Below are 13,888 nucleotides of genomic sequence, written 5' to 3' on the forward strand. Positions count from 1 at the left end.
CCACTTCCCGTTTGCAAAATGCCATGCTTAATGATGTGATCAAATATGTTGTGCAAGCAAAGAAAATGCCAGTGATGTGCCTTAAACGACAGACTACAATTATATAATGATTTTCCTGCAGAAATGATACTGAAACTGTATACTAGTCCTTGCATGCATTTCCCAAATTAGCTTTGTTTTTGAAAGTACATGCAAATTTGACTATCTTGCAAAATAACATTATGATTTCTTTATGATAAGGTACTGATGCATTACTCTCACTCTCTATGAAAAAAAAGCAGCTTTTCACTGTGTAAATGTTTAAGGTGCTTAGAGAGCTTTATGATTTCAGCCCTCCAGCTGTCAGTGCAGCACCAAGTCTACATTTTCTTAGCACATCAAGTGCATTTTAACACTCAGGTCCCTCCCTTTGTCAACTGCTTGCACTGAAAGCCACAGACACATGATTTCTTTGGTGTGCTCATTTCCTGCTTTCTGGGAACTCTCAGCTGCTCGTGGTACTACATACTAACAGAATCACAGAGATGCCCACAGAAGAGTTACAGTAGTGGCACTGAGTAAATTCACAGTATGAGAGTCTCTTGGCACATGGAGCTAAAGTCACGAAGGTACATTGCAGGTAGTAATGTTTTTTTCTTTACTACAGGGATTTAAAACGTTGCTGATAAAACAAGTTTCTGAGAAATGTTCTGCCAGTCTTCTAGAGACCGGTTAAAGGGCCATTATAACCTTAAATGTTACTGGTGGGCTGCGTTTAAGGGGAAAACCCATGCTGACATAGCATGAAGGGGTTATTTGTTGTTGATAAGAAATCTGGGCAGTTGTCTTTGGTATGGAGAGTTTCTAGCATCTTTTTAAGGGATTATAACATAATACTGTGAAAGGTGATAATGAAAGCTATAACCAATAGCTGCTTACACCAAATGGAAAGAACAAGCAAATAAAAACACAAATATACATATACCTAGGTCTTTACATTCTAACAGAGATCAATCTACTTTATTTTTAAACAAATGTCTAGTAAATGTAACCAAAAAAAAAAAAAATGCCGCGACCACAGTGTCGCAGCAGAGTTCACTGATAGATAAAAAAAACTGTAAACTGAGTCATAACACCTACATAAATGACAAGGCATATGGAGCAAAAGGGTATAATCATAATATTTGCATGTGTAATTCCAATAAGTCAAAAATGAAAAATAAGGTATCATTTCCCTAAAATATCATTGTTTTAGTGGTTCATGGGTGAAGAGTCTAAAAAAATGATGTGTATTAAACTATAAATGACAAGTACACTGCAAATGGCAAATAAAATAAAAAGTTTGCATTGATTTCACAAATGGGGCCTTATAAAGTCAAAACCATTCGCATTAATGACAAATGAAATTAATGACAAATGAAATGTTACCCTCTGGGCACTTCATGATGCTCCATAATCATAGAATAAAATGAAAATGAAAATCTCCATGGCATACCCAAATCCAATGCTATGGTATTCATGCAATCTCTTATCCAGAAATCGTTTAGCAATGCTTCGAATTACAGGAAGGTCTCTCTAATAGACTCCATTTTTAACAAATTATTCAAATTTTAAAGATGATTTCCTTTTTCTCTATAATAATAAAACCTTACCTGGCACTTGATTACTATGATATCATGAATCCATATTGAAGGCAAAAGAATCCTATTGGATTTAATTAATATTTTTTGTAGACTTACGGTATGGTAATTCAAATTACAGAAAGTTCCAGATCCTGAACATTCTGGATTCAATAGGTTCCATACCTGTATTAGAATTGGAGTGCAGCATTCCAAAGACACTTTCATATTGTGTTTGCTGTCAACACATATTTGTTCCTGGAGTCACCATTGCACAAAGAAACAACTCAGATATTGTTTTGGATAATAAAAAGATCATTAAAAAAACTATGGTAGTTTATTTTGGTGACCCTATAGATCAAACATATGATCAATGTTAATCCAAGTATAAAAAATATACAGCATCTCTAGCCATGTCCCTTTCAAGGCATTTAGCTTTACTTTAAAAACAAAACCAAATGTGAGCAAACAAGTTATTGCCGGCTATAAAATTCTATGACAAGGATACAATTTTAGATACCCTACAAAGAAATTGTAACTTTATTTATGCAAAAGCTTGCACTTAAGTTTGGCATACAGAAATTCTGTTATATGATTGCAAATTAGTGTGTAAAAGTTTCAGTCCAGGAGCATTGTTTTTGGCAGGCCGATAAGAAAAGCAATATTGCACATGGTTACTTTGGTTATAGCATATCCTAAATGAAAATGTGGGTTTCTGATTGTGGCCCTGAAAAGATTTAGATGCAGCTATTGCCGTTTTGGGTGACATGTCAGTCCTGATTCCTTAGAACTTAGGGAGTACAAAAATCATCCTTTAACAGGGCAATCAATACCTTAATAAAGGAGTGCCCTATCTTTTGTACTCATGAGCAACATTCAATTGTAAAAAAAAAAGTTTTGGGGAGCAACACAAGCATGAAAAAAGAAAGTTCCTGGGGGCGCCAAATAAGGACTGTGATTGGCCATTTAGTAGTCCCTATGTGGACTGGCAGGCTACAGGAGGCTCTGTTTGGCAATACACCTGGTTTTATGCTACCATTGCTTGCCTCCAAGCCAATAATTTAAAAATAAGCTCCTGCTTTGAGGCCACATGGAGCAACAGCCAAGGGGTTGGAGAGCAACATGTTACTTGTGAGCCACTCATTGGAGATCACTGCCTTAAAGAGTTTGTTCACCTTCCAAACCCTTTTTTCAATTCAGTTTTCACCATAAACAAATGTTTACTGTTTTTCCAAAATCTAAGTTCAAAGTTGAATGTTTGTTTCTCTGGTGTTTGAGTCTGGCAGCTCAGTAATTCAGGTGCAGACTCTAAACTGTTACAATTTTGCAACATTTAGTTGATACATTTCTCAGCAGCATCTCTGGAGTATTAGCAACTATTGTATAAATTCTAACAGCTGCCTGTAAAGAAACTCAGAGATTCTGCTCAGCAGTGACAAAGATAAGAAATGTATCAAATAAATGTATCCATTTAGAACAGTTTACAGGGTCAGCGACCCCCCCCCCCTCCCAGGGCTGGTAAACAATGCTAGAAGGTAAAAAAAATGACACTTTGCACTTCAATATTAGAAAAACGGTCTCACAGACAATTGAAAGTCATTGGAAAAAGTCGTTATTTCTGGTGATCTATCTGAAAACAACTAGTTGTTTGAAGGTGAACCACCCCTTTAATACATTGTAGATAGCATTCTGGAGAACCAATGTCTGTAGTCATTAGTTACTTTATTTTAAAATGCATAACATGTTTTGGATCGGGTGATCCTTCTTTAGGTGCTCATGTACATGTATATGAGCACCTGAGGAAGATCACCCGATCCAAAACATGTCATGCATTTTCACCCCCATTTTACATAAAGTAACTATTGACTACAGAAATCGGTTCTCCAGAATGCTATTTACAATTTATGAAAGTTTGGAAGGCCTGGCGGTGCCTTACACTGAAGTTGAACCCTCTTACTTAATAGCCCAGAATATCGTTGCATCCCTTTAATACCTCAGACCATTTTTTTGTGTTTCAGTACCCTGTAGCACACTGAAGAGCTGCTATACAAAAGGCCAAAGGTCCCATGTTCATATTTGCCCCATGCTCACCTTCATGGATTTATGCAATATGCCCCTTTCATGAGCCCAGTTAATTCTCTATTTATTTATTATTTTACTTGTAGACTGTGTGGTGGAATTCTTTTATTAGACTGTGTGGTGGAATTGTGATATTTGCAACCTTTTTAAAGACTGCACAAATGTGCGCAGCAATAAAATATGTTGTATTTACTAGTATGACAACAGTTCTAGGGCCACCCTAGAGCAGTTTATCTGTGTTACCAGGTCTCCCTTTTAAACCTAATGAGGTGATCAGTAGCTAGGAGGCTGATGGGTGCTGCTAGTGCAAAGATTAGTTCAAAACCCATGAGTGTCCACAGGGGGGGGGCAAGGAGGGAGACATATTACACAAATTACTTGTACCCATATTTTGGTTTCCACACAAACCTAACAACAGCTTTTCTATAAATAAATAAAGTAGTAACTTTTGCACATGTACAGTATAGCAATGCCATTCTAATAGTGACACAAACGTATTGTTAGCCAGGACAGAACTTGATCTTTTCTACTTTCTGAGTACAATTACTACCAGCAGTTGCAGAATGTTATTCCCTCGAGAGTTCTAGTTACAACTAGATACATACAGCGAAGCCTACATTTTACATACCCAAATTTTTAATTTTTCCATATGTTATACCATTTTTTGTGGCCCCACCAATATATAATTCATAATACATTTCGCTGACTTTACACCATTTTTTCTGGTCCCCTGAAAAATGTAAAATGGGGATTCTACTGTACATAAAGTAGAGTAACAGCAGGAAGGGGGTGTGCACAACAAAAATGTCACTAGAATAGAATCTATGTTTATACATTCTATTTCAGTCTATGGGAACGCTGCTTTGTTCCCAGAGTGGCAGAAGGGTTAAAAGATAATAGTCAACCAAAAAAAAATATAATGAGGTGCATACAAGACAGGAGCAGGACAGTGGGTGAGGTGCAAAAATATATATTAGAATATTTTAGATATGTCTATCTATACAGATGTACAAAGTGAGGCAGAGAGTTATCACAGACAGAAAGGTGAGTGTGGGGGTAAACTCAGCAGAATGAGAAGGTAAAGGGTAAAAGAGGAGAGTGAATAGAGTGAGGCCATGTATAGGTCAGGGATACAATGGAGCAGCGGGACAAGGAACTGTAGGGGTTAATGTGCTGTGTGACAAATGCACTTGTGAGAAAATGGTTGTAGGCAAAACCCACAACCAACCTGTACCTATAAGATTGAATAATGAATGTAGTTGCACAGCTATACACAGGTTCATTGTAGTCTCTATAACACAGTTTGTCAGACCTTCTTACACACGGTTGCCCTTACACACATTAACACTAAGGGGCAGATTTATCAAGGGTCGAATTTCGAAGTACAAAAAACTTCGAAATTCGACCATCAAATTAAAAAACATTGAATTCGAATATCGAATTCAACGTTTTTTCCGAAAATTTGGCAATCCTGCGATCGAATAAAAATCGTTTGATCTAACGGTTAAATCATTTGTATCACATGATTCAAACGATTCGAAGGATTTTAGCGTACGATCGAAGGATTTTTATTCAACCAAAAAAAACTTAGAAAAGTACTCTGGAAGGTCCCCGTAGGCTAATATTGCACTTCGGTAGCTTTAATTTGGCGAAGTATGAAGTCTAAGTTTTTTTTAAAGAGACAGTACTTTGATTATCGAATGGTCAAATAATCGAACGATTTTTACTTTGAATCGAAGTAAATTCGAAGTCGTAGTATCCTATTCGATGGTCGAAGTATCCAAAAATTCGAACTTTTTGGACTTCGTGGGGCAGATTTATCAAGGGTCGAATTTCGAATTGAAAAAACTTCGAAATTCTAATTGAAAAACACCAACCAAAATTAAGTTGGTTTTATTTGGTCGAATAGGTCCGTCTTCGATCGAATAAGTCCATATTCGGCCGAATTCGAATTGTACCAATCGAAGGACTCTCTCCTGATTCCAAATAGGTTCTAGGAGGTCCCCCATAGGCTTAAAACAGCAATTCGGCAGGTTTTAGATGGCGAATAGTCAAAGTCGAATTATCAAAGAGACAGTACATGATAAATTTCAATATTCACATTTTCTTCAAATTCAAATCAAATATGGACGATTCCATAGTCGAAGAACGCAAAAAAAATAGCTCTAAATTTGAATTTTTTACATTCGAAATTTCACCTTGACCTTTTATAAATCTGCTCCTAACAGTTAATTTTACACACAGACACGCATACACTGACATTCACACTCACTTACCACAACAGATTTATACTCATCTGACCTAGGAAAGAAACTGCTTCATGAGGAGGAGATTCTCTAATTCTCTCATTCCTCCACAGTTGGGGAGCTAGTAATCAGGTGCAATTGCCCCTCCATAGCCTCAAATCCCACCTCTGTATAGAATAAATACAGCCATCCCCCAAAACACTCAGCAGTGCTAATTTATAGAACATGACCATAATGTAAAACAAAACATACAAACCTGTTCACTTTATTGCAAATAGACCAATAAACGTTCCTTTTAAATCCCAAGGAACCCCACTAATAATTGCTGAAATGTGTGCTTTTTCTTTAAATGCAGAATGACTTGTTTTCCGCTTAGAGTAACTGCAGTAAGTGGCTGGAAAAGCTGGCTGCATTATTTTGTTAGTGGGTGTGTCTCACAGGTTGCTCAATGAATCCGGATGCTTTTAGCTTGCAGTTAGTTTCAGCTGTACTCTGATCACCACTCCAATACCTCAAGGCACTAGAAACAGAATCTTATGAAGGAATTGTCACACACACACACATACAGGTAACCTGCGAGAGTTATGTTTTAGAATCTGTGCTGCATTGCAGGGTACCAGGAAGCTTGTATTGAGGGGGCTGTTCTCTGTAATATAGCAATGTGACAGGAGTGTTTGTAAAAAAGAAATTGTGGTGTACTTGATTTGTTTCTGTAACTACAGTATCATCATCTTTGTTATTTAAATGTTAATGTATGTTGTACTAATAATGTTATGTAGTGAATGCTCTTTCTATCACAGTGCGGGGTCATTTTTGAAAACACCCAAGGACAATTAAATGCAAATTACTCGGTTTTCAAATTGATGGAATTTAAGGGAAGCATCCCCAGTTTTCCACATGATCTAATAACCTTATTGAACTGCAAACAAAAACAGGGAAGTAGAGTAAATATGGCTTTCTATTTGTTAAAAAGCAATGTTTCATTTGTCTTGTGAAAGATAAAACAAACTTGTTCTTGGCCTTCCAGAATTGTATTTTCATGCATTGCCTTACAGTAGCAATAGAGACGTACCCTACCTGGTAACACTAGGGCATCTCAGGAACAGGACAGGAAATCTGACACTGTTAAATATAACTGAACAGTTAGATTATACAACTAAACCTATTTGTGACTAATATATTTGCTTTGCTGTCCCTGTTTTACATTTGTAGCTACAGCAGCACTTACTGCTTCACTGGGTCTCACCCATCAGGGACGTAACTATAGAGGAAGCAGATACTGCGGCTGCAGGGGGGCCCAGGAGGTATAGGGGCCCCACGAGGCCCTAATTCATATACAATTTCAATAAATATTGGAGAAACAAGTCAACCTCTAAACATTTTGGGGGCTTGAAAAATAATTTGCTGTGGGCCCAGTAATATCTAGTTACGCCACTGCCCATCACCCTAACAAATGTATTTGTTATAGCCATGTGCCTATGCTTCCCTCTCCTTCTGGCTGTTGTACATTTAGTTGATGTAAGTATTCACATTTATTTATCACACAAAATAAATAAAATCCCAAATAAGTAAGCTGATTAACTGGATTTTAAAATAGGTAGCGGTCGTTAGTGATGGTGATACCTTGAATCTGGCTAATGGAAATATGTGTATTAACCATGTTGGGTGACGGATTGGTTTCTGATCCACAATATACTTTTCCCTTCAAACAAGTACATGCTTTATGTGATCTAGTCTATGGAGTCACTTATGTTCCATGCACAAACTTATGAAGATCTATATAGTACGTTCTAATTATCACATGCTATGGGACATGCCATATTGCCTACAACATGTAGAGGAGACTCGCCATTGGAAATTGGATTTGTAATTGAGTACCTTAAGAAGAGTTATTTCCGGTATGGCATGGCTCAAAATAACTACGTTCAAATCCTGTGAAACACCATATAAATACATAGACAAGCACAAGGGAATTTCCAGTATCAGAAGTCTCCTTACAGACTAGAATTGGAAAATTGGATAGGGTGCATTGTCACTAGTAAACCTTTCCAGGGTTATTCAAATGGTTAATTTGTATTTTATCCAACTATAGAGAATGCTTTAAACGTTTTGGTGACATGGAGCACTGGACAAACCCCAGAATGAAATCCTAGCCAAAGGTACACACCCTAGTGTGAGAAGCAGATATGTTTGATAGATAAAGAATGTTATTGGGTCTACTAAGGTTCCCCGGTAGTGTTGCCACCTTTTGGCCTATTAATTATATTGGCATTAAGCCCTATTTTTATTGGCCAGGTGACAACCCTATGGCCAAGAAAACAGAAGACACAAGTTTATTCTAAAGTCACAGGATACTTTGCCTCTTATTACAGTTGTTTTTGGTGCATTGGTTTGTCATGACACATCCTAATAGACGAAGTGTTGATCAAGTGTGCAAACAGGCACTATATTTGTATATGATAAAATGCAAAACAGGCAAGATTGCTCTATAATGGGTGTGACAATTTAGAGTGCATTAGAGTATACCACCAATCAATCTAGAGAAAGCACTTTCTGTGGTGTAACAAGAGACAGATGAGTTGGAGTGGGACGTGTTTTATATGGAGTCACATCCAAAAAAAACTGGCACTATTCAAACTGGAGCAACCCTGCCCCTTCATAATGGTGCAATCCTATAAATGTTATTGTTTCCCAAACACACATAGAAACACACACAAAAATAAATATTATGGGGTTGTACCCCTTATCCGTTCTGAGTAGTGCTGCTGTGTTTGTGCTGTTATAGAAGTTTTGTCTTTTAAACATATGAGCGCCAGAATTTGAAGTGCTCTGTTTTAAAAGTGTGTATGCATGGCTTACGGAGTTCCTCCAATGTAAAGAATACTGTACCTTAGATCACAGTTGGCAGAAACAGTAGTTGTTTTTATACCTCAAGGCACAAGTGTTCCCTCAATACACTATGGGTGTGCCAGGGATTGTTTCTTTAAAATTGTTTAAACAGTGTATTCTAGAGCAAATCATACCTAACACACAAACTGCATCAATAAACAAGATTATAAATAATGTGAGATCCAATCAGCGGGATGACAAGGTGAAAGTGAACCCCTTTGCGGTTCCAAACTGCACTAACATGTTATGTTTTCTATTCTGGCCAATCAGCTTTGATCCATCATATAGTTTAGTCTACATGTGGCAATACAGGGGCTGATTCTCCAAGTTCTCTGCTCTGTCACCATTCACTGCTCTAGTTTGTTTAGGCGGACAGCCTGAGTAATCAGAACCCACAAACAAGGTACATTGGCAGATGCAATTTTTATACATGGCAGATCATCTGCTTTCCAAGAATTGCAGAATGGTCTATCAAGATCGTATATTTACTCCCGTTTTACAAAGAGCCGTGCCTAGTATTTTGCTGATGCCCCACAAACAGCATTCCAATAGTTGCGCAGCTGTATGAAACTTGTATAAATTTGCATGCCCTTTTCCTGGCAGAAATATAAGCATATAATAATATTTAATAAGCTCTCTTTGTTTGATGTAAGCTCCAGGACAACTGATGCAAGTACTGTATAGCAGGTGGGAGAAATACAGGAAGATAACACCGCCCATAGTGTTCTGTAAAGTACTATAATGCTAGGTAACTATGTCCACAAAAGTGTTTATGAGGTGTGGGTGGGTGTTGGAAGGCAGGAGAGAATGTCTAGCACAAATAATGACAGATAATACTAAGCAGATGTGATATGGGAAAAAGTATCTGGCCAAGAGCCAGTTAAACAACCTGCTCAAAGCAGGATTTTAGAGCAACTGCATAAATGTTCCCTCTGTTCCTGGATGGTTGGCACTGCTGAATTTGCAATTGTAAGGAAATGGCAGTCTCTGTTGAGTACTGGATAACATTCAATAATTACCAGGATGCACTGAAATATCCTGGATTATTTCTTATACTAGGAAATAGCTTGTAGTGTACAGTAAGTATGTATCTAACTTAAATGTATTTTGCTTAGATTTTAGAATGCCTGACCATATATAACCTCCCTTGGTTTCTCATTTTGGGCAGTGCAACATCCCTGTGCACAACTGGCACTCAGAACTGCCTGACAATTCTCATTCTGGGTTAGCATGTTTCAGGGTGCATAAGCCAGTTTAAATTCCACTTTTACTCACATGGGTATCATTTACTTGCAGCCCAAAATCTCATCTCACAAGTGGCTTTTGTTTCCACTGTGGCTACTTATGAATAAAGATAGAATGAAATAGAGCAAATTAGTAGAGATGTTTGTTCTTTTAGTTACATAGTTATTTAAATAGTTACATAAGGTTAAAAAAAAGACCAAAGTCCATCAAGTTCAACCCCTCCAAATGAAACCCAGTATCCATGCATACATACACTGACCCTTCCATACACTCAAATAAACTATATATACTCATAGACTATAGATTTTAGTATCCCAATAGCCTTCGATATTATGCTTGTCCTAGAAATCATCCAAGCCAATCTTAAAAGCAATAACATAATCAGACATCACAACAACATCCAGCAGTGCATTTCACAACTTCACTGTCCTCATTGTGAAGAACCACCTACACGGATTCAAATAAAAGTTATTTTCCTCTGGTCTAAAGGGGGCCTCTAGAGCAGTGATCCTCTTTATGGGTAAAAAGGTCCCCTGCTATTTGTCTATAATGTCCTCATGTAATCATGTCCCCTCACACGCATCTTTTTTCCAGAGAAAACAACCCCAGCCTTGATAGTCTACCCTCATAATTTGTCTTCCATCCCTCTAACCAGTTAAATTGCATGTCTCTGCACTCTCTCCAGCTCATTTAAATCCATCTTAAGGACTGGAGCCCAAAACTGCACCACATACTCCAGATGAGGCCTCACCAGGGACCTTTACAGAGGCAAAATTATGTTTTCATTTTCTTTAGTTAATGTTATTTGTTATCTACAAAAACACCTAGACCCTTCTCATTTATATTATTTTTGTGCATAACCTTGCATTTATTAACATTAAACGTCATTTTCCAGTTTGCTGCCCAGTTTTCCAATATATTCAAATCGTGGCAGCATCCTGCATGGAACCTCTAGTTCTGCACAATTTAGTATCATCTGCATAAATAAAAACGAATCTGATCATCTACAGTCATTTGCAGTGAAACCTGCATTTCTCTCTGGGAAACACTTTCCCATCAGGTGTTTGTGCATGTTTATATGGAAGTTTTGCTTAAGCTTCACTGATAAGGAGACAAACATTTCTACGTACCCATACTAAGGTTATCGCAATAAATAACAGTGGTCAATTAAGAGGGAAGTTGGGTAACTGTCTAACCACGGTATCTTGCAACATGTTTATATTTTACTATAACTCTGGGCAAACACAAAACATTCATTATCTTGGAACAATTCTTCCTGACATTAAGGGGCAGATTAATCAAGGGTTGAATTGAAAATGCTATATTCGAATTTTTGAAAATTTTTATGGTCAAATTTGGGGAGTTTGATTTGAGTTTTTTTTAAAAATCAAAATACTCATACTCTGGCCCTTTAAAAATGTGACTATTTGCTGCCTAAAACCTGCCAATTTGCTGTTTAAGTCAATGGGAGAGATCCAGGGATCAATTTGGAGTTGTTTGCAGCCTTCCTGACATTCAAGTTTTTTTCGGAGAAAAAACTTGAATCGAGTTTTTTAAATTCAGAGAAAAAACTTGAATCGCGTTTTTTTAATTCAAATCAAATTTGATTCAAATTTGATTCAAGTTTTCAGGTCGATTTAAACCATCCAAGTTTTAAAATTACATTTTTTTTTAATAAAAAATTTCGATTGGTCGAATTTTGAATTGATGGGAGTTTAGGGGAGATTTTAAAAACTCACATGAATTCAAAATTCGACCTTTGATAAATGTGCCTCTATCTATTAGGATGATGGGCAAAAGCCATGGTAACCTTTTGGTGGGTATCCTTTTGGGCAATATAGATTTTGAAAAGCCCCATTATTGATATAAGGTTGGACTGTAAAACTCATGACCCTCACCTCTTGTTTATCTTCAATCCCCAGCACTTCCTAACAGGCTTCAAAGGTCAGCATTTGAGTTAAAGGCTTGTCCTAAACATAAAGGACTCAATCACCTGCTTCCACCACACCCTACCTTTGTAAAAACATAATAAGCCTGCAAGTGGCAAAGAGATTGAAAAGGTTTTACCTCTGTCCCACCTATAACGTTCTAATCTATTTTATGCAAACAGTAAATCCAAGTTTCAATGTACTAATAGTAAAAGTATACTTGTAGTTGCTGCACCCTGTTCATTAAATACTTTTATCTGTTCTCAAGAAGAACCTAAAAGAAAATGATTATATTTATTCCAGCCCCAAACAAGGGAAAGTTGTGATCACCATTAATTTTTAAAACCATTAGGCGGAGTGCAATGAGGCTGTTACCACAAAATACATATAGACAAATACAAGAGTCCTCTGCACTCAACTCATTATCAATATATTTAAGACAGAGACATTTTGTGCATACAGCTACTAAAAATGCCTCATCCTTTAAACAAAACAGGGATTGTTTGTCCATATATTGCAATATATTTAAGCTGGCCAACTACGTCAAAGTCATCCCATATCTGGCCAGTCCTATGCTCAAATTGCATCTGATTCATTAAGAATTCTATTGCTTCATTATACATTTTACAGAGGGACTACGTTTTACCTGCAACTTACTTGCTGCTTTCAAAGTAAAACTCCCAAACTTGGCTGCCCTTTTATTAGACACCAGTGGAATCACCTGACTATAGCTGGGAAGGGTGGGAGCTACAACATGGAGCTGGTCACTGCTCCTGTATAACTATAACAAACAAGGGAAAGTTGTGCTCACCACTAATTTTTAAAACCATTAGGAGGGAGTGCAATGAGGCTGTGACCACTTGAAAGCAGCAAGTAAGTGACTTATAATATCCTCATTTTACAACATATACATTGCATACATATATACTGTACGTGCAGAAACAGCATCCTACTAATTATATTCTCACGAATGGTGCTATCATCTGTAATAATCATCTTAATGATGTAATTTGTGCCACATGACTCACTGAAACTTGTTTATTACAGGAAATAATGTACCCGTGTTGTAAAATATGAGGATATTAGGGGCCAGATTTATTAAGGGTAGAATTGAAAATTCTATTTTTTTTTTTATGGTCAAAACTGTCAAATTCGACTAGGGAATTATCCAAACTCGATTACATTTTTTTTAAAGATTTTCGAGATTTATCATACTCTGGCCCTTTAAGAATTCAAATTAGGCTATTCACCACCTAAAACCTGCTGCATTACTGTTTAAGTCAATGTGAGATTTCCAGGTATCAATTTGGAGATGTTTGCAGCCTTCATAATATTCGAGTTTTTTCGGAGAAAAAAATCAAATTGAGTTAGAATGAATTCTAATCGAATTCGATTTGAGTTTTCGGGTCATTTAAATTCATCTGAGTTTTGATAATCCGATTTTATTAATAAATTGTGCCAGATCGAATTTAAGGGAGTTAAAAAAAAACTCACATGAGTTCGAAATTCGACCTTTTGATAAACGTGTCTCCAAAAGTCAACTTTGTTCCATGACCTGCATAAAAGCACTCACGGTTATGTCCTTGTTGCAGCCAGTGTTCTCCAACACTTCCTAACTTGCAAGTCTGAAAGACTTGAATGTTTATACATAATTCTCCTCTTTTCACCTAAGTAACTACATCAAATAATTATATTTATTTATTAAATTAATAATAATTTAATATTTAACTTTTAACTGGGATTTTCAAGCAAGCTTGGTATAATCAAGTGCTTTTGCTGTAAATAGACACAATGTAAACTTCATAATAATCAGAGGCAAATGGAAACCCCTACTTTTATAGGTTTCATTACTCAGACACTTCATTAAAAAAATGAAGAATAAAGAAATGAGCAGGACCAAAGA

At 36.8% G+C, this 13,888-nt stretch overlaps 1 protein-coding gene across 2 annotated transcripts in view; it reads left to right on the forward strand.

The window, feature by feature from the left end:
• The first annotated feature begins 536 nt into the window (after positions 1-536).
• Positions 537-13,888, forward strand: part of pld1.S (phospholipase D1 S homeolog) — a 110,234-nt gene continuing 96,882 nt past the window's right edge. The window contains exon 1 of one of the 2 annotated variants that reach the window (XM_041564873.1): positions 537-619. The gene's annotated coding sequence lies outside the window, so the exon portion shown is untranslated. Of the gene's footprint in view, positions 620-6,391; positions 6,492-13,888 lie in introns of those variants that run through there. The other variant, XM_018265701.2, reaches the window with a different exon arrangement.

This window comes from Xenopus laevis, chromosome 5S (genome assembly GCF_017654675.1).
Source record: "Xenopus laevis strain J_2021 chromosome 5S, Xenopus_laevis_v10.1, whole genome shotgun sequence".
In the NCBI taxonomy this organism is placed as follows: domain Eukaryota; kingdom Metazoa; phylum Chordata; class Amphibia; order Anura; family Pipidae; genus Xenopus; species Xenopus laevis.